General features: G+C 41.1%; 2 long non-coding RNA genes across 7 annotated transcripts in view; one reads left to right on the forward strand and one right to left on the reverse strand.

Annotated features, from left to right (window-relative positions):
* Positions 1-560: 560 nt before the first annotated feature.
* LOC121397918 lies at positions 561-4,092 on the reverse strand. The gene is made up of 3 exons (XR_005964038.1): positions 3,975-4,092; positions 2,965-3,068; positions 561-1,088 (listed from the first exon to the last, which is right to left on the reverse strand). It is a non-coding gene; the product is annotated as an uncharacterized LOC121397918 (long non-coding RNA).
* Positions 4,093-6,894: 2,802 nt separating this feature from the next.
* The window catches only part of marchf7.L, a 30,040-nt gene continuing 10,140 nt past the window's right edge, over positions 6,895-26,794 (forward strand). The window contains exons 1-3 of one of the 6 annotated variants that reach the window (XR_001933156.2): positions 6,895-7,041; positions 19,052-19,216; positions 25,447-25,605. This is a non-coding gene — a long non-coding RNA (membrane associated ring-CH-type finger 7 L homeolog). Of the gene's footprint in view, positions 7,042-11,109; positions 11,264-19,051; positions 19,217-22,478; positions 24,103-24,938; positions 25,246-25,446; positions 25,606-26,794 lie in introns of those variants that run through there. The other 5 variants (XR_001933154.2, XR_001933155.2, XR_005964041.1 and 2 more) reach the window with 5 other exon arrangements.

The raw sequence follows: 26,794 nt of genomic DNA on the forward strand, positions 1-26,794 counted from the left end.
AACAAAGCATTTTTTTCCCTTCTGTTGTGTACACATGGGATTCTGTATCAGACTTCCTTCTAGGGTTGCCACTTGTCCGGATTTCACCCAGACAGCCCTGTTTTTGGAAGGGCTGCCTGGGTGAAAACTGCCTGTTTGCATGTACAAATTAGGAAATCAGGACAGGACATTTAGGTGTATGACATGGCGATCAGCCAATCGCTGATTGCCATGTCATCAGTCCTGATTCCCTATGTCACCCGCCCCCCCCAGGTCACTGCCCCGTCCCTGATGTCACCCGCCCACCCCCCAACATCACCAGCACGCCCCCCTGACATCACCCGGCACACCCCCTGCCTGTTTTCCCAACACAATAAAGGCAACCCTGCTTCCTTCTTTCAACTGAAACCTCCAGGTCATGGCTTGAGTATGCTCAGTTTGCTCCTCTCTCCCCTTCCCTCCTTCTTCCCTGCTGTAATCTGAGCTCAGAGCTTTCTAACATTCTTAGGGGTGAATGTAATAAAATTTGCAAAGTTATTACAAGTTTACAAAAATAAGAACAAAAGCAGTTTGTAGTGTAATCTTTTCATTAGACTTTTATTGAAATGTGAATTTCAATTGTGCATTGGGCACTTTTCAGATGTGCTTGTTGGTGGTGTAATCTTTTGCTGCAAACGTAACAACTTTACATACACTGTGCATTATTGCAAACGTTAAAATTTGCACTCGGAGTGGAGTCGGAGTGGTCGCTAAACAGTTTCCAGGTGCACAAAAATTCGTACTGAGGAATGAATTTAGGCCATGTCTCCAGATTTCAGGCTGCACAATTCTGGACTATGCAGTGGAAAGAGGCACCATTGGGAGCTATCACTATCTTGTGGCATCTATGAATTTGTCCAAAGAGTTCCCACAAGATATGTAAGCCAATGCAGTCCCTACTCCAGATATTAGATCATTAGCAGTTACAGGCTGATAGGGACAGATTTCTGCCTTTCCAGGATCTCTTTCAGCGGCTGTGAGGCAGACTCACTTATTGTATTGGCTCTTCTGTTTGAACTGACGCCTTTCTTTCCATTCACAGTAGTACCTGCTGCTGCTTCATCACGTCTCTATAAAGGAGATGTAAACCCAATCATAACGTCATCCCGCAGCGCGCCTACTTTCTACAGAAGTTGCCATAAAAACGTAAATTTAGATTCACCAATAAGAATTCTGCTGATCAAAAACTTCATTAAAAATCTTGCTCACTATGAAAGACACTGGCCACCACAGAGCTAGTTTATATATACTCACAGTGAGAAAAATAAGAGGAAATATTTCAGGCACTGAATTTTGGGTAACCTCATCAGGGGTCTAAAAACAAACAAACTGGTACAGTGGAAATGATCTGGGTGAAGTCAATGTCCATACGTGACATCAGCTTTATTAAAAGGCCAAGCACGTTTGCATGGTGTACATGTTACACAGGAGGAACTAGCAGTGTGTTATCTTGGTGTTTGCGTTGGCTTGTTGTTACAGGTTTTGGAGAATGACTAAGACAGTTAACATCAAATCATCTGAAACAGGTTATACAAGAATTTTCCGGAAATAACAAAACAAGAAACATATCAGTGACTTGGTTTATATGATAGGAGAAATTTGGCGCATGGTGCTCTGCCCTAAAATACATACAAGGGATTAAACACATTTACAATGTGCTTGTTAATTCTTTGTGATCTATAGCACATCAAGTAATATGAATACACTGAATACAAGGAATCACTCCCACCAGCCTAAGAATTCCATAACACACATTTAACAAACAACAAAAAAAAGAGGTGCAAAATTTGCCACACGTCTTGTAATCCATAGCGACAAATCAGCAGGTTGTAATTTACCGCTCTTGCGCTTGAAAGCAGGTATCAAAATTTGTTGATGTGAATTACCAGACCTGTTGCACATGCTGCATGTTATTACATTTGCATGCTGATAGTTTCATTTTGAGCAGAAAAAAATAAACTAATTGGGCAAGACATCGACTTATCCAATACCAAGGGTAGTATTAATAAGTTGCTGCTACATGAGCAACGCTGGTCTTCCAGTTTAGCAGTTTTACACAAAACTGGCTGCAAATCGGCCATGTATAAAATCCATAGCCATGATAATCTGTTCTGCCTCTTTAGAGATGTGCTTGTTTTGCTTGCAGAAGGACAAAGAAGTGATCTGTGCCAAATCTTTTATTCATGTGTCTTTAAAATGCAACAAAGCAATCAAATGTTTCTCTTTTTCTAGAGGACAAATAAAGCTCTCAAAAAATAATCAGCTTTATTTGATGTTTTGTGTCATTTTTTTTTTTACAAGGTTTACATTATAGGCTCAATTCACTATAATTATTGTTTATTGTTGCTTATATTTATTTTATGGCAAATTCTTTTTTTTTTTTTTTTACAAGGTTTTTATATTATAAGCAAAATGCACTACTATTTTCGTTTCTGATTTCCTACACTTATTTTCTATAATTTGTATTTTATTTTTTATGATTGCTTATTTTTTTTTCTTTTACTTATTTTATTGCAAAGGGTTTTTAGGAAGACAATTTAAATTTCTTTAACATTTTTATCTACAAACTACACAGTCTAGGAATGATCAGGGCACATTTCACTACATTTGTACTCGTATAACTGCATATGTGACAAATAAAAGGAATGTTGAATCAGCCCTACAGCAGAAACGTGGCAGCCACAGGAGCAGCACTGCTACCTGCAGAACTAACTGGAGTACTAGATTAAATACTCAAATGTGTTATTGTCCCCAGGGGTAGACTTCACAAATGTGATGCTATCTTAAAATTAATCTTACTTTACACCACCTAAAAAGCCATTGTTTGCTGCTGACCCTCTGAATGAAAATGATTTCCCAGGAGGTAGTGTTTTTTTCACCCACAGGAGAATATGTACAATATACAGATTTTCAGTCTGTACAGATGCACCCTCTAATATTACACACCTTTCAGTAACTCCATCTATCTTCCCCTGCAATTATTTTCCTGGTTAAGTTACAGCTGTTAAAATGACACTAAAGCCAACCATAAAGATGTCCCACCACGCCTCCTAGTTTCATATAGAAAATGAGAAAAAACATAATTACACATGAAAACCAATTCACCTATGAGAATTCTACTGACCAAAACCATAATTACAGATGCAAGAGAATTCACCAGTGAGAATGCTGATTCCCAGGGCTATGTCAGCCATCTTGCTCTTATCCTACATACAGAGATTATTGTTTAATTTTTCTAAATTTTATTATAGTATATTAAACTGCAATCAAATATGGGGATAAAGGACAGACTTGTTTAGTGCTGGGAAACTGGTCTTAATGCTTCTTCCAATTCCATGGGGCAGATTTATCAAAGGACGAGGTGAATTTTCAATTGAAAAAAAATAAATCGAATTTCGAGCTATTTTTTTTCTACTTTGACTAGGGAATAGTAGAAAATTTGAATATCGAAATTTATCATGAACGGTCTCTTTAAAAATTCGACTTCGACCATTCGCCATCTAAAACCTGCTGAATTGCTGTTTTGGCCTATGGGGTACCTCCTTGGAGTCAATTGGTGGACTTTGAAAAATCTACTTTTTTTGGGGGAAAAACTTTGAATCTAATTTGATCAAATGTGATATTCCTTTGATTCGTACAATTCGAATTCGGCCTAATATGGACCTATTCGATCGAAATGGACCTATTCAACCAAAAAAAAACCTTCAACCTGATTTTGGTTGGTCTTTTTGAATTCGAATTTCAACGTTTTTTCAATTGGAAATTCGACTCTTGATAAATATGGCCCCAAATGTAGGAACAATAAACATAGAACCAGATTTATACAGGTCATTAAAGGAGAAGGAAACCCTTCTCCTGGGCGCAAAATGCCTCCCCCCCTCCCCTGTGTTGCCCCCCCCTCCCTCCTCCCCCCTGGCCTACCTGTCCCCCTGGGCTGCCCCTGACTTGTTACTCACCCCTCTGCGCAGATCCGTACCGGTAACTGTTCCTACTGCGCATGCGCCAGAAGACGCCGGTCAAAGCAGGAAGAAGACGCGCGTGGGAGAAGATGGCGACTGTGAACTCCGTGGACAGGACCTGTGCAGAGGGGTGAGTAACAAGTTAGGGGCATTTGCCCAGGGGGACAGGTAGGCCAGGGGGGAGGAGGGAGGGGGGGCAACACAGGGGAGGGGGGAGGGGTTTTGCGCCCAGGGGGTTTCCTTCTCCTTTAAGCATTAAGAGCAGTTTCCCCAGCACTAATCAAGTCCGTTTAAGCACTTGCCTGCTCTCATTCAGTTAACTTCATCATCATCATCAACATCATCATTTAATGATATAGCAACATCAAATCGTTTATAAAATAATTTAAAACCTACTTACAATACATAGTTTTATTAAAACACATCTAGATGGGCATATATCTTTTAGGGTCAGGGCACACTCTCAGCTTCGGGGAGATTAGTCGCCCGGTGACAAATCTCCTCTTCTTTGGGGCGACTAATCTCCGCGAACTGCCTCCACTCGGACGCTTCCTTTTCCGAAGTCGCACGAAGTTTCCTTGTAAGGCAACTTCGGAAAACGAAGCGCTCTGAGTGCCATCCCGCCGGGATTTACATTTTAGCAGGCGGGAGGCTGTTCGGGAGATTAGTCGCCTTGAAGAAGAGGAAATTTGTCGCCGGGCGACTAATCTCCTCAAATCTGAGCGTGTGCCCTGACCCTTAAACTGAATAAATGCTAAAACCTCATCCTCATATGAATGGATAATTAGATAAATGCTGCAGAGTGCACTGGTTCTGTGTCTTTAAAAGGGGAGATTGAACAACCCCACACATTGCACATAACTGCATTTCTGAAAATTTCCAGACAAAATATATCATAGGACTTTTGCATCATAAGAAAACTGCTATAAAACAGGGACATATGCATACCTCCTAACTGTCCCGTTTTGTGCGGGACATTTCCAATTTTGACAGCTCAACCCGCAGTCCCAGATTGTTACTGAAATGTCCCGACTTTCTCTTTGACCTCCTGCACTGAACAGCCAGAAAAAGATACAAAGTTTCTAACTTAATTGGCTTTTGGCAGTGAGCCGAGAATATGTGCCAGGTGCACTTAAATAGTTTTGTAACAATTTAAGATAAGCAGGTCTCTTGGGAAAACTGTGACGTGCAGTTTAAAGGGCAATTCACCTTCTCACCTTCATTAGCAAAACTGTAATAACACATAAAATCCACAGAAATGTGTTCAAACTTTCATAACCTGCCAAAGAAAATGTGCATGGTAATTAGGGGGTCACAAAATCAGGCGTGGTAGAATTTTTTTCCCCACGCTACACTCAACAAATCTTTGTATCTTTCTATTTCCTAAATATTGGGATGTGTGCATATGTACCACACTTACATACTTTGTATGCCTCTAACAACACAATGAGGTTTAAAGGGGTAATTCACCTTTGCATTAACTTTTAGTGTATTTTCAATATACTTTTCAGTTGACCTTCTTTTTTTTATAGTTTCTCAATTACTTGCCTTCTTCTGGCTGTTTCCGGCTTTCAAATGCGGTCCACTGATCCCATCTAAAAAAAACAAATCCTCTATAAGGATAAACATTTATTGATAATCACTACTATTTATTACTGATCTTTCTCTTCAGGCCCTCACCTATTCAAATTACAATAAATTGCAAATTGTCTCAGAATATCACTCCCTACATCATACTCAGGGCAGCCATCAGGGGGGGGGGACAGGGGGGAGAGTTGTAGTTGGCCCGAGGGTAAGGGGGGCCCGGCCACACCACACTTACTTAATTATCTTTCTGAGAGCTGCTGACTTCGGGAAGGCATGGACGTTTAAGGGGCCCTGGCCACCAATTTTCTTATAATGTGTGTGTGTGGGGGGAGGGCCCTGGCCACCAATTTTCTTATAATGTGTGTGTGGGGGGGGAGGGCCCTGGCCACCAATTTTATTTTTCTCATGTGGGGTCCTAGCCACCAATATTTTTTAATGGGGGGGCCCTGGCCACAAATGTTTTTTTTATGGGGGGCGCTGACCACCAATATCTTTTTATTTTTTATTAACATGAGGGAACCCTAGCCACCAATATTTTTTTGTTTTTTTATTGTGTGGTGGGGGCGGACCTGTGGGGTGGGGAGGGCGGACCTGTAGGTGCGGCTTGCGGTGGGCGCAGCCCAGGGGGCCCAAGAAATTGTGCTGTATGGGGCCCTGCGATTTCTGATGGCAGTCCTGATCATACAAGTTAATTTAAAAGAGAACACTCCCTTTACGCACTCCTTTTAAATAGTGATAGGATACAAAATGGCAAAAGCACAAAAAAAGTCTCACCATAAGTTCACTGGAATTCTTTGTGCATCTGGTCAGTTTTAATTTGTGGTCATGTGTAGGCTCAAGGATTTTCAGAAGTCAAAACCAGGAACTTCATAGTTGCTATCATTAATTTTTTTGTGACAACCTATGACTTGGGTCTACTGTGGTACAAACTTACCATACCACACTTCAAAATTTAGAATTAACCCCCTAATTGCGCACCCAACATAATTGACTATTGGTGTCTGTGAGGTGATTTTGGGAGGGTTTAGGCCTTTCAATTGTTGTTAGGCCGTTACTGTAAGTACTGGGTGCGCGGTGGGCAAAAATAAGGTGACTGAAAAAAGTTGGTATTGGAAATGAAAGACAGTTTGCAGATATGGCATAAATGCACCTCGTAAAAAGACCAGAGGTCAGAAGCTGGGCAAAATCAACTATTTATTTGTTCCGCCCACAACAAAAATGTCTTCTGTTGCTGTCGCTGACTTTTAACATCATAATTTGTTTCCATTACCATAAGAGTCATGGCGGCGTGAAGTTCTTCCGCCCACATAAACCACGGTTACGAACAGCTGGGGAAGAGCTTGCGCGTGCAGCGATCACGTGGCTTACGCGTGAGGGCCGTAGACAATAAGAGAGGACGCCATCTTTTTCTGAAGATATTATTTTTATTTCTATTTCATCTGTGGGGAGAAGGCCGGGCGGAGACGGCTCATTGAAGGTGAGACATGCTATATACTGTGTCTCTGTATACTCGCATACTTACCTGTTCGCTTCTCGCTAGCTATAAGTTTAGCAGTGGTTTAGCCTATTATTAATCATCTGCACTGCATTCTGCAGCCTGTTGCCTTACAGACCGTGTGTGTTACAGGTTAGGCCACTTCCATTCCAGGGTGCGAGCACGAAATTATTCGAGGCTGATTTTACGACAGGGCAGAAAGGGCATTAGCAAAGGGTCCAAAATATAAAGGGGTCCTTGAGGGGTATGTAGGTCAGATCATGTTAGATTGGATAACAGTTGTTACATATTCTCATTATATAAATCAGGGATGTCCAACTCCCTGCAGCTGCTAAACTATAGGAGCTGTAGCACTTTTAGTGCCATTTTATGTGCTGTAATGTAAAACTCCTGGAGAAGAACAGGGACAGTCAAAGCTTTTAAAGGAGTGCAGAAGCTTTCACTGGAAGGCAAAGGCTTGGGCACACCAACCAAACTGACCAAGTTATGACCACCGAATATAACTCAGGATTGTGCACACATATAGGGTTGCCACCTTTTCTGGAAAAAATTTAGGGATGCACCGAATCCTGCATTCGTTTCGGGATTCGGCCAGGATTCTGCCTTTTTCAGCAGGATTCGGCCGAATCCTTGTGCCTGGCTGAACAGAATCCGAACCCTAATTTGTATATGTCAATTAGGGGCGGCTAGGGAAATCACGTGACGTTTAGTCACAAAAGATTTTTTTTTTCTAATTTCTTTTCCTGGCCCTAATTTGCATATGCAGATTCGGTTCAGTTTCGGACGAATCCCAAATAGTGGATTCAGTGCATCCCTAAAAAAAAAAAAAATAGCTTTCTTCCTATATATATCTTTTTTTCCTTATTAATAACGTTGGGAACAATCCTCATTTTTACCGGCCAGGCCGGTAAAATACCGGCCAGGTGGCAACCCTACCCACACAAAATATACATACTGTGTTCTGTACGACTTTATTGCTATATGCACCCCTCCTAGATGGGGTAACAGCTTCTTGCTTTATTAGTTACCTCCCCCCCCATTTAATTTGGATTTTTAAACTGAAACTAAATGGGCTATGTTTTTACCTAGCCTGCCTGAGAAAAGTTTGTGAATAGATGACCTTGATTATACATTTTTGGGTTCTGTGAAAGTCTTGGGAATTCTGTGTGGCTAGGCATGGGTTGATCTGGTGGTGTTGCGCTACCATGCAAAGAGTTATATTGCCATGACCAATCTGGCACCCAGTATATTTGCCCTGCTGTCCCATATATTGTATGTTAACTATTTAGTATAATATGGAATCTATTATCCAAAAATCTCGGAATTATGACAGAACCATTTAATATTTCTTCTATTCTGACTGTCTTCCCCTTTTCTTTTTAATGAGGGCCTTGTACTTCATGATAACAAAGCTGTATAAACCCATGGTGATGTACTTTGTGATTAATATTTTAAAGCACTGAAACACCCTTTTCTCCATGTGGCGCTTTCTTTCTGAATAACTCAAATATGCTGTTTGTGCAATTATGTATTCTTTGTCTTGTGGAAGCTCTTAAGCTGGCTTTAAACTTCTGCTGCATTGGCAGAGTTGCCAGATGGGCATATTTTTACCTATTTTGAGCACCCACATGACAATGTGGCCCTTTGCCTTGATGGTGATTTCAAACCTGCCTCACAGTTAAAGGGTCAGTAACACTGCTTTTAGGGCATTTTAATTTACTGGTAACACATCCTGTTCAGAAAGGGCAATGATACAAACTGTGATCCTGGGCATTGTAGCTCCAAAATCACTAACAAACTCACCTTATCCACAAGCTGGGTTAAATTGGGCTGCTCCAATTAGTGCTAATAATCTACTCATCTATTGGCTATGGAGACCTGTTTGCAGAAGTATGCACTCCTTTTCTGACATGTTCAGTCCTGCCCAATTTCTTTCTGGCCCAATTGTGTGCAAGTGTGAATTGGGCAGGCCCACTTGTGAGCCCCCGACGCTGCAAAATAAACTGCGAGCTGGCAGCTTAAGTATGGCAGCTTTAGTCTGCATATCCTTCCTCTTTAGTTCCTCAAATGCTGATGGACCATGCACTGACCAGCATGATTGCATTGGTATATAAAATTTTCGAAACCTGCCTGATTGACAAACTGACCATTCTTAAAGGTATATAAATATTGTTCAAATAATACGAAACATAGTATGTGTAATGCCACAATACAATGGGCCAGGTGGGTTTCTGTTTAAACAGATAAAAGATGGCTGAACAAAGCCAAGCTGATAAACATGCTGCAATTAAACCAGGACTTCTACATCAAAGAAGAATTTTACATGTGCAAGATAGAAATAAATGTTAATTTTCATTTTTGGTGTTACTGGTCCTTTAAGGGATCAGTGTTCAGGTTGAGAATCTGAAGGAGAGCTGAGAAAATGAAGATTACAGAGCATGCCAAAGAAGTCAGAGATAAAATAATAGACATGCATACATTTGGAAAAGGGTACAAAATAATATCCAAGACTTTGGATGTCCCACTGGGTACTGTTGGTTCGATTATCAGAAAGTGGAAGAAATATCAGACCACCCAGACTCTGCCCAGAAAAGGTCGACCCTCAAAACTCTCTGCACAAACAAGGAGGAGAATTATGCGAGAAGCCACAGAGAGGCCAACAATTACATTAAAGGAGCTACAGAGTTCAGTAGCTGAGACTGGCGTACAGGTGCACCAGTCAACCATATCAAGAGCTCTACATAACACTGGCCTGTATGCAAGGGTGGCACAAGGGGAGCCATTACTCAAACAGAGCCAAGGTGAAGCGTGTCTAGATTTTGCCATGAAGCAAGAGTGTGACCCAGTTGCGATAGGAGAAAAGGATTTGTCCGATGAGGCTGAGATCTCTTCCCAAAGTTAAAATTAAAGTGTGGCACAGATCATATTACGTATAATGGTGACTCTTGTGTTGTGGACTACTTGTCATCCACATTTAAATAAGAATGAATCATGGATGGATCAAAATACAGGGAATTGCTGCAAAAAATTGTTTGCTGAAAAAACTTGTGTTGAATAACTTTCAGCTGGGCAATAACCCTAAACTCAAGGCCAAAATAACAGGATGACTCAAGGACCAAAAAAGTGGAAGTCTAAGTGCCCAACCAAACCATGTGGCATTATCTAAAAACTGAGGTGTATAAATGTCATCTATCTAATCAAACTCAATGCGGCATTCAAAAACAACAATTCAATGTAACAGAACTGGGCATTGTAATTTATATTTTTCTGAGGGGATTTCTCCCAATGTCACATTAAAGTGATTGTGTCAGTGCTTTGAAATAAAAATGTAACCAGTCCATGTATAATTTGTTTTTCCATAAAATGAGAGAGAGAGAGGGTTAAGTGTGTGAATTTGTTCGTTCCCACTGCAGAAATCCAAACAAGGGTAGGCAGAAGAGGTTTTCTAGTGCCCCATCCCCCAATCATTGCTCCATAGGCACCCTAGTTTTGGCCCTGCAACTTGGCACAAAGTCAACACCACTTAGAAATATTGCAGTAAACTAGGGATGCATGAATTAACCTGAAACCCACAGGACAGGTCCAGATTTTGGCAACCACTGTGGATATGGGTCAGACTGAATAAATGTGTGCATGCCTCTGTAAGTGGAGAAGTAGTGTACAGAGATGGAAGATGCAGGTCCTTCAACAGGGTGCGGTGCAGGCTTTTCCCCACACATAACTCTAGCACAGTCGTTTGTGTGACCCTCGCGCTCTTTGCTTACAATTAATGCTGATGGGTGAAGGCTTGTATAGGCGATTTCTCATCTCTGTTTTATTGTTTACCCTAAAACCCTTTTATAGTTTTAGATTGTAAGATGTAACAAGCAGGGCCCTCTTTACCAGCCTGTATTTGTATGCAATAACCTGGCTGCCACAGTCGAAGACATAAGAAAAAACATTGGGGTGAATAGTTTAGGACTTCAATTTTGTCATTGGCGGTGTCTGTGCTGTCAGGTTTGTTTGCTGGCTGTGAGCTGTTCTGGCATGAAAGGGATCGGATGTCAAGCGAATGAGAACTCCCTGCCCTGATCTCAAGTGAGCTGTGCGCTTGCTCATGCTGGAAGCTGTTTATATTTAACTCGCCGCCCCATTCCTTAGAATCCAGTCAACCCTTTTGCTCTCATGGACTTGGAACACTATCTGGAGCAGGACTTTATACAGGGTAATGTGTTACAAGAATGTGCTTTTCTTATGACCTCTTTGCTTAATAGGTTTTCTGTACCTATCCATTTTTTAAATGCTTTCTGTAGGTCTGCTCTTGTACATTCCTCCTTTGCCTGTTTTCTCTCGAGCTGTTAAGAACTATTACCTCCTTTCAAATAAAACACAGGGTGCTGGGGATATTGTTTCCAGTTATATTGTAAGAAGCTTTTTTTTGGTTTTCTTCTCTCCTTCAGTAATCATGCTAGCTTTCTTACTATAATTGATGGGTTTGTTTTAGGGCAGAGATGCGATTCGGGGAGATGTCGCCTGGTGACAAATCTCCTTCGGGGCGACTAATCTCCCGAAGCTGCATCCCCTGCCTTCCCGCCGGCTAGAATGTAAATCGCCGGCGTGATGCCACTCTTGAGTGCTCCGTTTTCTGAAGTCGCCCGAAATTTCCGCATGAGGCGACTTAGGAAAACTAATCGCTCAGTGCCATCCGACCAGCGATTTACATTGTAGCCGGTGGGGAGGCAGTTCCGGGAGATTAGTCGTCCCGAAGATGAGATTTGTTGCCATCTCCCCGAATCGCAGTGCGTTTCTCTGCCCTTAACCCCTTAAGTGCCATAAATTCTGGCATTTAACATTTTAAGATTTAAATGTTTGATATAGAACCTTGATAGTAGAGACTTGATATAAAACTTTTCATTACCAACTACTTTGCAGCTTAAAGCCTATTGTGCAGCTTGGCATGAATGGGTAATTTTAGAGGGATCATTTTATGTCCTGTTAGAACTTTAATCTTAACTTAGTAGAGCTAGACCCAAAAACCAGTTCCCTTGATGTCGTGGGTGGGCCTGTTTCATTATAGTAAGATGTGTCTTCCTACAGTATAAAACAGTAATTTAAAATGAGCTTGTACAAATAGGGCTGGAATCTCGTACACTCTCCGTATTTTGGTATTAACAGCCAATCACAACTTGTGGGTGTAGCCTTGAATAAACAGGAAGGGCATGGCAGTTTCTAGTGTGATGTTTTATATGTGGTTTGGACTTCATATGTTTAAAGTTCATTGGTTTTGCTGGTTCTGCATTAGTGCTGAAAATGTAACAGATTGTAGTATAATCCGAGAAATTGTCTGTGCCGTGTGTCTTGACAGTTGCTCTGATCCTGAGTGTAGATGTAATATACCTGTCAAGACAAGGTCTATTTTTATTTCTTTGGCCAGAATGAAAGCAGAGACAATCGGAAGGGGCAGAGATGATAAATCATAAACTAGCGATGCACAGATTCCAGGGTCCGGTAATCAGCCATGATTTGGTCTTTTTAACCAGGATTCGGCCAAATCCTTTGCCTAGCCAATTTGAATTCTTAAAATCATGCAATTTTTCTTCACAAAACAAGGAAGTAAAAAAATATTGGCCACACTCTGCTTTTTTTCGCTCCACCTCCTTGATTTGGCTGCTACTTTGTCCTTGTCGCACTAGTACAAATCTTATTCGTCTGTCAACTTCTTTCATAGGCAACAACTGGAGCACCCATAGTAAACCCATCACAGACACACACAAAATATGATCTCCATGCTGTCCATTTGCATGGTGACTATTGTATGCTTGTGGGCCGATAATGCGCAATGATGAATAGTGCACTTTTGTCTACCTTTAAAAACACATTAGTCTGGGAAGGTAAATAGCTCAATGTATGAAAGACTTGGAGTTTCCATTGTTTGCTTTTAAGCCATCCAAACCATTGTAGTATAACAGAACAAAGAATGGAACAGCTGAGGCAAAGAACAGCATATACTTTGTATGTTTAGGTGGCATTTGTTTGTGCTGACATTGTCTACATTGAGTGTATGTAATAATTAATCTAACAAAACAGATTAGAACATTTCATTACGTTAAATGGTGTCAACATTTTTACATAGATTATGCTTTGCATCGGCCCCAGTGGAGATTTAAAATCTAAGGTCTGTTTCCTACACCAATCCAATTTCAGTTTGATCAGGAGTCAATTGACATATCTACGTTTATGTTAAGGAAACTCCTCAAATTACCATAGCACTGAAAAGGTGCCCACCTATTTTTAATCCCCATGAACAACTACTCTGTGCTTTGCATCCTTTAGGGCTAGTCCACACGGGGAGATAGCGACGCGTTTGCGGTCGCGGCGACAAAGCGCCGCGACCGGCGCAGGCGACAGTTTTGTATGGGCGCCTATGTAAAAACGCCTGTGCTAACCACACGAGGCGATGCGCTTTTCAACAGTCGCCTGAAAAAGCCTGGCGAGGCATTTTCAGGCGACTGTTGAAAAGCGCATCGCCTCGTGTGGTTAGCACAGGCGTTTTTACATAGGCGCCCATACAAAACTGTCGCCTGCGCCGGTCGCGGCGCTTTGTCGCCGCAACCGCAAACGCGTCGCTATCTCCCCGTGTGGAATAGCCCTTAACCCTGAGACTATTTTGGGATTAGGCTCTACGGTCAACGTTTTTTCTAGACCTTTGATCATATTAAGACCAAATATAAAGTCATACTTGCATAGTTTCCAAGAGTGTCCAACAACACAACTTCTATTTTAGGCCAAATTTATTACAGAGAACCCTGATTTATGCTTCCCAGGAGGCAGTGTGAAAAGTGGTAAATTCCCAGAAAACGAAAAATCAGGGGAGTAATATTCAGCTTGCCTGTATGGGACAGCAAAAAACATTTCAGGAAACCGGAGTTTTACTGTAACTATTTGTTTCTCTAAACCCAGTCTCTATTTGGGCTATTGTGTTGTAGACGTAGTAACTCGGGATGCTTATTTTGCAGTCCAGTAACAATCAAATAGTGGTGGTGGATTTCGGGTTGGCAACAACTGTTACTCCTGCAGCACCTTTTCTACTTTCCTCTTGTCATGGGAAATATCCAACACTTCACAATGAATCTGCTTGTCGCTCCTGCTGCAGCAGTAATGTGTCAGGTAAAGTTTGCCTTCAGCCTGAGTAAAAATCAAAGGCAATATCTAATTATTACGGACTTGTCTGTCACTACAGTATATGGAAACACAAGTACTCAATCTTCAGGTGGTCAAGTTGGATTCCGGTGTGATTTTTAGCTCTCTGGATCAGCTTTCACCTTTAGCTATTTCAGGCCTTGTGTGGAATGGTGGACTTATTTAGAATGTACCCAAGTATGCTCACTTACTGAATGGAGCGTATGTGTCTTTCCATATTAAACTCTCTATCCCTTTTTCTCCCCATAAAAGATTAATTTGCATAAAAATGTACTTTTATGTTTTTTTTGGTCTACCTTTCATCTTGAGCTTGTGATTGATTCATGCATAATGCAACAAGAACTGGACAAATCTCCAAAAGTGTCTTTTCAGGGTGTGTGTGTGTGTGGGGGGGGGGGGGTTTAGGACCCTGACTGCCTCATAATGTGGGTAAACTTTTTAAGAGGCAGCAAAGACTTTGAGCATGCCTTGAACTAGGCAAAGCTAAATTGTGTCTCCATGCCTGACTTGTATGAAAACACGCATAATAGCCGACATAAAGCTGCATAGTAATTTTTTTTTTCTGCACCCCCAAAGGTCAAGCTATGAGTAGATTAGACTCTTCATATGTTACTGCTGAGAGCAAAGAATAGATGCACCAGCCTGCTAAACAACTGCACTTCTAATAAGAAAAGTGTAGATTCTAAATGTAAATTTTTTTTTTTTTTCTTCCAAATCCGCTTTTACATCATAGTGAATTACTCTTGAATAGCCTAAAATGCATTATGAATAGGGTAGTAAAGAGACTGTATGTCAACAGTAATGACTGAATAATAAAGGGAAAAGAACGCTGCAGCCTTTTACTTGATTGTACACTGCTGTAAAGGGATCTTGCAATGACTCGGCCCCTTTGGAAAGCGATTTGCTTTCACGTATGAACCAGATACTCCTGTTTGTAGGCAAGTATTTAATTACAAGAAAATTCAGTTTGTTGAGCTATTGCTGGCCTTGATTTTAGGCCACATCCTTATGTTTTTGTTCATTAATAGCTAGCTTTAAATGTACAGTAAGGTCTAATCATATAATAATCATATGTAATAAAAGCAGTTGCATGCTCATCGTGTGGTATTCTCCTTTTAACTAAGCCGAGAGGGTTGCATCTATCTGCTCTTATTGTTTTTCAATACCTATACAATATCTCACCCGTCCTGATGAAGACACTGGGAAAAACGAGTCATTAAAGATTTGGTGCAATATTGATAAAGAGCACGATTTGAGACGGCCCTTAAATCACAACCCTAGGCAACTAAGCAGAACGTTTTAGCCACTCTTTATTAAATAAATTTTAAATATCCATTTCTAGTCCACATACCGTATGCAGGTTACAAACGCAAATAACCCCCTGAAAAAATATTCTTGCACAACTGAACAGTAACTTTCTTAAAGACACTTTAAGTTACAAAGTTTGTACAAAGCATGCATAAGCTGACGTGCCCTGTCAAGACGGTGTCCATGCGTTGGTCCTATCCTAAGTGAAAAAAAGTGTTACCTTTGGGGGGGGGAGACAGACCATACTTGCTTTTCTCTTTATTTAGCATGATCTCTTCCAAAGATACCATTAGGTGGGGGTTGGGAGAGCATTTAAGGAGAGAGCCACCTCCCCAAAAAATATAACATTTTTAAACGCACGTACGTGTTGTTGCATTTCCTGAACCTTTGGATTTCCTTTGGGTCTATTGCATTTCCAGGACACTCTGGAGCTGCGATCCTGCCAGTAAATAGTTGTTGCTGTCATTTTAAACTTAAATTATGACATCCATATCGCTGACTGTTTTAGAAGTGCTGAGCTTTATATAACTTCTATAATTGCCTGCATGTGTTTGCTTACCTCTACTCGATCCACGCTTGCCCCTCACTTCTTGGGGACCCATAAAATCATTTTTATTTATATTTTTTTATTGCAATTGAGCATGCATTTCACATGTTGAAGATTAAACTTTGGACAGAAAGGCCCACAGACAAACGGCAACTGAAAGCCACTGCAGTAATAGCCTGGCAGAGCATTAAAAAGGAGGAAACCCAGAATCTGCTGATGTCCAAGTCTGTTATTGCCAGCAAAGGGTTTTCAACCAAGTATTCGAAATTAACATTTTAATTTCAGTTTTTTAATTTTCTCGAATTACTTTTTTTGTTCCACCCACTGAATTAAAGCTGAAAGTCTGCAGTTTTCAACTGCATCTGAGTTGTTTCATTTAAAATTCATTGTCGTAATGTACAGAATCAAAGTTAAAAAAAAAGTTTCTGTCCAAATATTTATGGTCCTAACTGTATATAATGGGAAGAACAACTGAAAGCACTATACACCTATTTATCCAAATTCTGAGCTTTGTTTTTTTTTCCATCTGTTGTTCATCTGTTTCTTTTACAGCCATGACTTGCAGAGCATGGATATGTGTGTCAGCAAGTTCTTAAATGCTACAGGAGCTACATTTTCAAATATTTGCAGTTTTACGAAATTCAAGCTGCTACATGCATCAGCTTATGATTGTACCTTCAAATACAGGAAACATGGCTTAACTGAAAGTTCCACGATTGGACTATATTATAACCCGTGTGGGTTTCTTTAAGCATCTTGAACTGTTTTATTAAGAGATGGGTTTGCTCCCCCCCCCCCCGCTGTAATCTAAGCCCAGAGCTAAGAGTGAGCAGGGAAAGACTCGGACAGGAAGTGGTCATACTAAGCTAATATGGCAGCTGCTATCCTAAACACAGAGTGCTTTTAGAGCTATTTACTCCGGTATGGTAAAGCATTCTGTAGAATAAATAGTGTTATAACTTGCACTATTCTGGCTTATCTATTGGCAAACTGCTTCTGTGGCTTTCCTTCTCCTTTAAGAGGTCTGTTTTTCTCTACTGCAGCCCCATTCGCTTTGGTGACGTCCATGCTGTATCTCCTCCCTCTCCGGTTTGGGATAGATCTATAATATATCGGAAATGGTCCGGTTAGGGATCAGTAGGGTGCATTAAGCTTTATTTAAAGTGGTTACAGGGAGGCATTTTAACCACTTCTGTTCTTAAATGTTGGGTGGGGTCTGTCAAAACACCTTTAAGCCTAAAGCCATTTAGGACTAAAAGTTATGTCTAAAATATAAGCATTAAATATAATTCACTGAAACTTTTAGAGCCAGGGGGCAGCTATGTATGTTGAAATAAGGCTGTAGGGTGTATGTTCACAAAGCATATAACCGATGAAGTGGTGTGTATATTACAATGCTTTTAGAGCACAAAAAGGAGATAAACAGGTTTCAAATGCTCTACTGAACTCTAGAATGAAATAAAAGATGACAAAGATTACATATAGGTGCTGGGTGAACACATGCAATCTGTGTTAAAAAAAAATCTCGGGGTCAGTCCACAAGAGCAGATTCAGGAAGATTAGTTGCTCCAGCGACTTATTGTCTCTACTTCGAGGCGACAATCTCCCTAAACTGCTTTCTCCCTGCCCTCCTTTGGCTAAAATGGAAATCTCCTGCAGTAATGCGCACGCGGCGCTTTGTTGTCAGAAGTTGCAGCGAAGTTTCCTCGAGGCAAATTCGGAAAACGAAGCACCACATGTGCATTGCCGCAGACTATTTTCATTTTAGCGTTCGGGGGAAGGCAGTTCGGGGAGACTGTCGCCCCGAAGAAGGCTGTAGGGTGTATGTTCACAAAGCATATAACCGATGAAGTGGTGTGTATATTACAATGCTTTTAGAGCACAAAAAGGAGATAAACAGGTTTCAAATGCTCTACTGAACTCTAGAATGAAATAAAAGATGACAAAGATTACATATAGGTGCTGGGTGAACACATGCAATCTGTGTTAAAAAAAAAATCTCGGGGGTCAGTCCACAAGAGCAGATTCAGGAAGATTAGTTGCTCCAGCGACTTATTGTCTCTACTTCGAGGCGACAATCTCCCTAAACTGCTTTCTCCCTGCCCTCCGTTGGCTAAAATGAAAATCTCCTGCAGTAATGCGCACGCGGCGCTTTGTTGTCCGAAGTTGCAGCGAAGTTTCCTCAAGAGGCAACTTCGGAAAACGAAGCACCACATGTGCATTGCCGCAGACTATTTTCATTTTAGCGTTCGGGGGAAGGCAGTTCGGGGAGACTGTCGCCCCGAAGAAGAGGCGATTTGTTGCTGGGTCGACTAATCTCCCCGAATCTACTCGTGTGGACTGACCCTTAGTGTTGCTGCTTCTTTGAAGGGCAATAAAACAATTACTCAAGTTAAGTGGAGGCGTATTCCCTATCGCAAGGTAATGTATGGCATTTTGTAGCCACACAAAAAGTGGTGTCATTGTGCTAAATGCAAGTGACTTTTCCATGCCCATTGCCCAAACAGAATTTCTCTGATCAATGTCTGATGGTTATGTCAGCACTCCCTTGTATGAAGATATGAATAGAAAATGCTTTGAATATCATAAATTGCCCCTTTTTTATTTTAACCGAGGGGAAAGCCTACTTAAGAATTGTCAGACTCGTTTGTGCTACTGGTAAGCTGTGTGTGTCCATACAGAGCGGCATTTGAATAGAAATTGTTCGTCTTCAAATATTCATCAAAATGAACAGGAAAAATTGCGGTTTTTAAAGATCTTCGGAACACAAAGGAGTCTCTTAACCTTATAGCTATTTTACTGTATAGTGTGGCTGAAATCCTAGCACAGTGTCTAGTCAGGTCAATGATAGCTGGGTGTGTTATTAGGAGGCATGTATGTTCTAATAGTAATGTCTTACAAGCAGTATAAATGTGGTGGTCTAGGGAAATGAAAATATTTCACATTTGTACTTTGCAGGTTAAAAAAATGGAACCAAAGCCATCAAGACTGCCTCGTAGGATAACTGTACAACCCTCCTCCTTGTCCCCCATAACTACTCGGACCCAGAGAGTGGACCGATTAGGTGGAATCAGTGACACTTACCACAGAGAAAGCTTGAGAAGACGTGATCTTGACTATCAGGTAAACTAACCTTACTAACCTCCTCTGATGAAGCACCCAATGGTGCTAAACGCGTCAGGAGGGTGTGGCTTGCATGAGGTATGGAGACGGAGATGAGACACTGCCATGTGGTATGTTACAAATAAATTTATTTAACACAATTCTGTAATGGTTTTGGTTAATTTGCACAAATAAATGCCTGAAGTTAGTCGAAGTGCATTTTTTGTTCTTGAATAATTGCTTATGGACCTAAGCATGGTTCTCACTCAGACAGCATATAAACATACCATTCACATTGTACAGATAAACGAACTTACTATACGTGTTCATCATAAATTTAAGTCTTAAAGGAACAGTAACACAAAAAAATTTAATTGTTTCAAAGTAATGGAAATATAATGTGTAGTTTATATAAACAACCTGCTGTGTAACCACATGGTCAGCCATTCAAAGCCAATAAAGGAGAAAAGGCACACTATATACAGAAGATAACCAAGAAGCTCTGCAGTATACAATGGATTCTTTATAACATATCTGCTGTCTATCCTATGAATGGCTGCCCCAATGGCTACACAGCAGCTTTTTTATATTATTGTAGAGTTTCTGAAGCAAGCACACCAGTTGTACCAGTGCAGCGCAACAGTTCATTATACTTCTGTTACTTTTATAAAATTCGTTTTTTGGTGTTACTACTCCTTTAAAGGGATAGTCCACCATGAAACTAAAGCTGTCCATGCTCCATAAGATCCACGAGTTTGTGCGAGTTCGCCAAATGAGGGAATCTTTGCCTGATTTGGCCACAAATTCTGGGCCAAATTGTACTGATTTGATCATTTTGGCCGCAGGGCCTTTGATTAGATCATAATGGACATCTATGCAGCTTATTCGGAGTGCACCATATCAATGCAGTCCATGTGTAATGTTGGATAGGCCATTGGGCAGGCCCATGCACTGGTAGATGCTGACTGTAGAATGTGGTATTCTATGACTGTTCGCAACTGATCGTTAATTTTGTGTTTTGCCATGTAGCGGTTTGACCTGGATCCCATCTGTTTTTTGGGGTGCTGTACTATGATAATCCATGCATTCAGTCTTTACAGTCAAAATTATTTAAAACATACGCACTTCGTGCCATTTGGTCTAAAACTGCAGCTAATAGTCAAGGAGACTAAAAAGTCCTTAAAATACTGACACTAAAAAAACTACTTTTTAAAATATGAATGTACATTAAAAGTTACCTACCGTATATACTCGCGTATAAGCCGAGGTACCTAATGTTACCTACGAAAACTTATTGACTCGAGTATAAGCCTAGACACAACTACAGCCCTGTCTCCCAGCAGCGCACATTCCGCCAAAGCGACCCCCCCCAGCGTTCAACCGAACTGCTTTGGTGACAGAGAATTGCCAAACGGATTACTGTGTGCATTGTCCCACTGTCCCACTACCATGTGCAGAGGGTGCTGTGTGATATTGCCATCACTGTTAATCTTTCGTATAACCAACAGAGGGCACTGTGTGATATTGCCATCACTGTTAATCTTTCGTATAACCAACAGAGGGCGCTGTGTGATATTGCAGTCAGTTATTCTTTCATGTAACCAACAGAGGGCGCACGGTTATTCTTTCATATAACCAACAGATGGCGCTGTGATATTGCAGTCACTGTTATTCTTTCATATAACCAACAGAGGGTGCTGTGTGATATTGCAGTCACTGTTATTCTTTCATATAACCAACAGAGGGTGCTGTGTGATATTGCAGTCACTGTTATTCTTTGATATAACCAACAGATGGCGCTGTGTGATATTGCAGTCTGTTATTCTTTCATATAACCAACAGAGGGTGCACTGTTCTTTCATATAACCAACAGAGGGCGCTGTGTGATATTGGTCTATCCCCAAGCGAACTGTTGGTATAAGAATAATTAAAAGTGACTGCAATCTCCGCTACTGCCCGCTGACCCGATTATAAGCCGAGGTAGACTTTTTCAGCACATTTTGGATGCTGAAAAACTCGGCTTATACTCTAGTATATACGGTATATGTCATGTTGATCACAGTTTTGCCAACCAGACTGTCTCATCTCAGCCTGTCGGTTAGTTTCTAATGCTAAAGGACTCCTGCTGCACAAATATGGCAGCCCCTTCATACAGGAACATGGGGCATCAGAGTAAAAAGCATCCTATAAATACTTTATGGTAAAGTTATTAGTAGCTTTTTAAGGTAATATTATGATGGATGTAAAAAAAGAATTTAATTTCTGGTGTCTATCTTTTTTTGTTCTGGTATACACAGCAGTTCACCTGTTAACAATAAAACCCCCTGGGGCCTTGTGTGTAATGTGAATACCGGTGTCTCTTTTCAACTTACAAGGTCGTTCATGAAGCCTTAGGTTCTACTGCTAGAATATCTGCTCACCTCATCCTTCCCTTAAAGGAGAATTCAACCTGTGGGGGGGAAAAAACCCGTATTCCCCCCCCCGGGAAATGCATCATAGTCCATACTTACCCCTCGCCGCAGATTCTTCCAGTGAAGTTGCACGCATCCATATTCTGCATCCTCTGTAAGCTGACTGTGAGATTGGCATTTCTGCACATGCTCAGTTGGCGCAGTTTGCCGATATGCGACAACTGTGCATGCGCAGAATTACACTGAAGTTGCCGATCTCTCAGTCAGCTTAGAGGACGCAGAAGATGGATGCGTGCAACGCTGCTGCTGTGGGTTGAGAATGGGGCATTTCCCCTGGGGGGGTAGTTAGCCTGTGGGGAGGAGGGTGGGGGTCTACCTGGGTTGGGGGTAGGGTTTTTTTCCCCCACAGGTTGAATTCTCCTTTAGGGCTCTTACTCATGAGCGTTTTTACCTGCGCTCCCTTGCGTTCCGTTTTTCGGCGTTCAGCCGCAGGGGAGTGCAGGAATAGACTAATTTCATTTTTTCAAATGGGGCTGTACTCACACAGGCGCATGTAGGCGCCGAACGCAGGTTGAGACGCAACATGCTGCATTTTTCCTGTGTGAGTACAGCCCCATTTGAAAAAATGAAATGCGTCTATTCCTGTGCTCCCCTGCGGCTGAACGCCGAAAAACGGAACGCAGGGGAGCGCAGGTAAAAACGCTCATGAGTAAGAGCCCTTAAACATGTTACTACTTTTCTAGCAATTGTCTGTCCTGACAATCACTGTAGGACATTACATCTCAGGCAGGGCCGGACTGGGAGAAAAAAGCAGCCCTGGAAAAAAAAAAAAAATCCAAGCAGCCCACTTCAGATATCGGATCTGGAAACCCATTATCCAGAAGGCTCCAAATTACGGAAAAGCCATCTCCCGTAGACTCCATTATAATCAAACAATTCAAATGTTTAAAATGTATTTAATTTTCTCTAATAACACAACCTTGTACTTAAGCCAATCTAAGATATAATTAGTCTTTATTGGGAGCAAAATCAGATTATTGGGGTTATGTTTATATGATTTTCTAGTAGACTTTAAGTATGAAGATCCAAATTTTGGAAAGATCCGTTATCCAGCAAACCCCAGGTCTCAAGAATTCTGAATAACAGGTCCCATACCTGAATGCATGTGACATCGGTGACCAAGCTCCTCCACCCGCACAAGCTAAAAAAAAAAAACATTGGCTGTCAGGCTGACAGGTTCCAGAAGTGCTAGTGGTTACTTTGAAGAACTGCAGAGGAGCTGGTCACTTGAGAAATAAGAGACATCTAGTGGTGGTCAGCAACAGCAGCCTCATCACATTTACAGTATCTGGACAGCCGGGTGTGCAGAGAGGCCAGTGCTGCGCATTTACACTATACAGACTGGCCCAACGGCATTTTCCCAAATTAACAGATGGCCTGTCCAGGCCTGATCTCAGGAGACTGACCTGTACTTGATCCAACTGATATCGGCAACATTGTACATGGAGATTGCCTGCTACCTTTAGTAGGCTAGAAATCTTTCTTTCTAGCCTACTTGGCCCATAGGAAACAATGAAAACTGCTGTTAGTCTAATCCCTGTGTCATAGAAGTAATGTTGACATTAATGGGTTAACATTGGCCTTGTGACTTTTGTATAGTCCACTAAAACAGTTAGTGGGGGAATGCAAATAGAATCCCACCTTTCCATTTGGGCTTTTATAGATAGTCATGTGCTGCCCTACTGTGATCTGGTTGAATGGCCTGTATTTAGGACTGTGCCTTAGGCTTCCAGCTCATTTGGTGTTTTTTTTTCCAATATGTTACACTTATTTTAGGTACATTACCCTATCTGTTAACTATAACATGTTTGCTTCACTAGCAGCAGACCAAGATGATCAGCAACCTGATCATCTTGCAGTATGGCCACTTTTACTTTTAAGCACGGTGGAAAGGCTTCATATCTTCTCATAAACCTAGAATTGCCTATTCTAGGTTTATGGGAAGATGTGTAGCCTTTCTACCCTGCTTAAAAGTAAAAGTGGCCGTACTGTGGACCTTGGCCAACCTGGCATTTTGGGAACTGTAGTTCAGCAGCTTGAAGACCAACTTGCCCTTCTGTGTGTTTTCTATGACATTGCTTGACAAACATGGTGACATCATTTGTTATTGCATTATTTATATACTGTCTTAGCCAAAGTGGCACTGTAGTGTTGTGAGTTTTTGCCACAAATTGATGGTGAACCCTATGTATACATTGGGTTTAATTGCCCATTCCCTAGTTTGTACTTAATAGGGGTAAAATATAACCCTACTTTTGGAATGTTCCTTCCACTACAAACTGTTCCTATTTGAAATTAACTGTTAACTGCATCAAGTTGCCTATTATGGGTTATCATTGAGCCACATCTAGGGTGTTTGTAAGACTAGTGTATCATGTCCTGCTGCATTGTGCTGTAAACTCCACTAACCCCGAAAACTACAGAAGTTCTGAAAAGGTACTGTAGACAATGCCAGCAGGGCAGAATTACCAAACAGTCTCTTTATTTACTACCTGCTCTTGGGCCTGCATGAATCTTTTCATTTGCTATCTACATAACAGAGCTCTGGGGAATAGATAAATCTATATTTGGCTGCTCCTATGCCGAAAAGTAATGTTTGTAAATTTTAACTTCAGTGGCATAACTATAGTGGGAGCAGACTTTCCAACTGCATTCTAGAAATTCAAACACTTGAGAAATGGCCATGCCCGAAACATGTCGTGTGATTTGTAGTCAATAATAAAATGTTTTAGCAGTATCTGCTTCTATGAGTGCTCTCCTCTAACTACCATTTTATGGACTAATATGGGATTGTGGTGAGGATTGAGGCACCAGCAAACTTATTGTAGCATCGGCAGAGCGAAGGCACAATCTCCCTGTTGTTCAGAAATTCAAACATTCCATTTATTTATTTATTATTTTCTTGCAGTGCATATGCTTGCCTGTGGTGGCCAGAAAGATTGTAGTGCTCAGCGTATATTACACAGGGCTGGTGTGCTTTTTAAAGAGGAGCAGCTGCCAGAGTTGGGTACTAAAGGGCGTAGATCACCTTCAAGTTAATTTTTAGTGTGGCTAATTCTAAACAACTTTTCAATTGGCCTTCGCTTTTTTTTTTTTTTTTTTTTTTCCTTATGGTTTTTTTAATTATTTGTCTTCTGAATCTTTCAAGGTTTCAAATGGGAGTCACTGACCCCATCTAAAAATAAAACAAGTGCTCTGTAAGGTTACACATTCATTGTTGTTGCTACTTTTTAATTACTCCTCTTTCTATTCTCCTATTCATATTCCAGTCTCTTATTTAAATCCATGCATGGTTGCTAGGGTAATTTGTAAAATCTGGTTTCTACGATCCAAATTGGAGAGCTGCTAAATATTGACTAATATACTGACCTTTCCTACCCTTGCTAAAGTTAAGGAAGGTCCTATTGGTGCAGTATTATGGTGCTAAGTGTATGGCCCTTCACAGGCTCCAAGGGATGAATTAGTTTCTCCATCAGTGTGGATCATTAAAACAGTCACCAGCTGTACTGAAAGATACAAATTCATGCAGTGTAGGCAATTATCAGGATCTACCTGCTGACGTGTCTTCTGCTATCTAAGGTAAGTTGTTTTTTGCATTTTTACACTAAAAGAAGCAAACAATTTTTTTTGGGGGGGGTGGGACAATGGCAGGCAGTGTTGTGATTATTCTAGTTCAGGAGGCTGCTATGGGTGCACCTTAACTTCCATTTTTTTTTTTTAGTTAATTTTCTAAACTCGAGTAAGAGTCTTAATTTAATCATGGGTCTATTCTTTATTTAGGATTCTAGTACCTATCGTACTTCCAGCAGAGACTGGTCCTTTAGGGAGAGGGACAGCTTTGAGCCTTCCTGGAAGACCACATCTTCATCTTATCAGCGCTGCTCAGGAACATATGAGCGGCCCCTGACTGGGGTCCTAGCATCAAGCAGGAGCCGTCTTGTAAGTTCTCTCTAACCTAGCCCTATGCAGTATATGTATTGCCTAATGGCGGCCAATAGGCTGAATGATCTGATAAGTGTTGTTTGAAACTGTGAGCAGATGGGCTAAAACAGTGCGGCCCAGCTTCTGTGGTACCAAGGTCTGGCATTTTTCTAGTCTCTGTGGTGGAAGGCCAATAATTGAAGCCAGTGTTGATCACTCTCCTTTTTAAACCACACCCACTTTAAACACCCATATTACCACAAGAACTTTTAAGTTCCCATTAATGGTGGTAGCACACCAAAAAAACAGTTGGTGCGCATTGAATGGACTTTCTCGGTCTGAGGTGTGAACAGTAATGTTCTTTAGGGTTGTTGACAATAGAGGTCTTACAGGTGGGAACAATGCAGGGGGTGTTACAGTCTAAAATGAAATGAAGTATAAAAATAAAAACTGGGTAAATAGGCTGTGCAAAATAGAAAATGTTTATTTAGCTAAAAATGTAATCTGTAAAGGACTGGAGTGACCGTCTAACATAATAGCCAGAATGCAACTTCCTCCTTTGTTGCTCTCATGGGTTCGTTACCATATAGTAAACAATCAGTGACTTGAGGGGAGGACCTTATGGGTCATAAGTTTGCTTTTGAATCTGAGCTGCATGCTGAGGACAATTGCAAACTCACTGAACCGTTATGACCCATGCGCCCACCTTAAAGGAAATGTTCAGTATAAAAATTAAAAACTGGCTAAATAATTTAGGCTGTGCAAAATAAAAAATGTTTCTAATATAGTTAGCCAAAAATGTAATGTATAAAGGCCGGCGTGACTGGATGTCTAACATAATAGCTGGAACACTACTTCCTGCTTTGCAGCTCTCTTGGTTACAAGTCTGTAACCAATCAGAGACTTGAGGGGGGCCACATTGGTCATAACTGTTGCTTTTGAATCTAAGCTGAATGCTGAGGATCAATTGCAAACTCACTGTACATTTTTCATTTGGCTCCCCTTTAAAGGGGAACTATCGCAAAATCAATAATCGCATAAATGAATCAGCACACCAGGTTATGAAAATCTGTAAATATAATGCATTAGAACTTTTGTATAGTTAAAATATTGAAGTTTTCATAGCCCCACAGGCAGCTGCTGCTCTAGAACTCTCCTAGCTGCCTCTAGCCACTTCTGAGGTCGGGTTAATTTGCATACTTCTCTC

Source organism: Xenopus laevis, chromosome 9_10L, assembly GCF_017654675.1.
Source record: "Xenopus laevis strain J_2021 chromosome 9_10L, Xenopus_laevis_v10.1, whole genome shotgun sequence".
NCBI classification, from domain to species: domain Eukaryota; kingdom Metazoa; phylum Chordata; class Amphibia; order Anura; family Pipidae; genus Xenopus; species Xenopus laevis.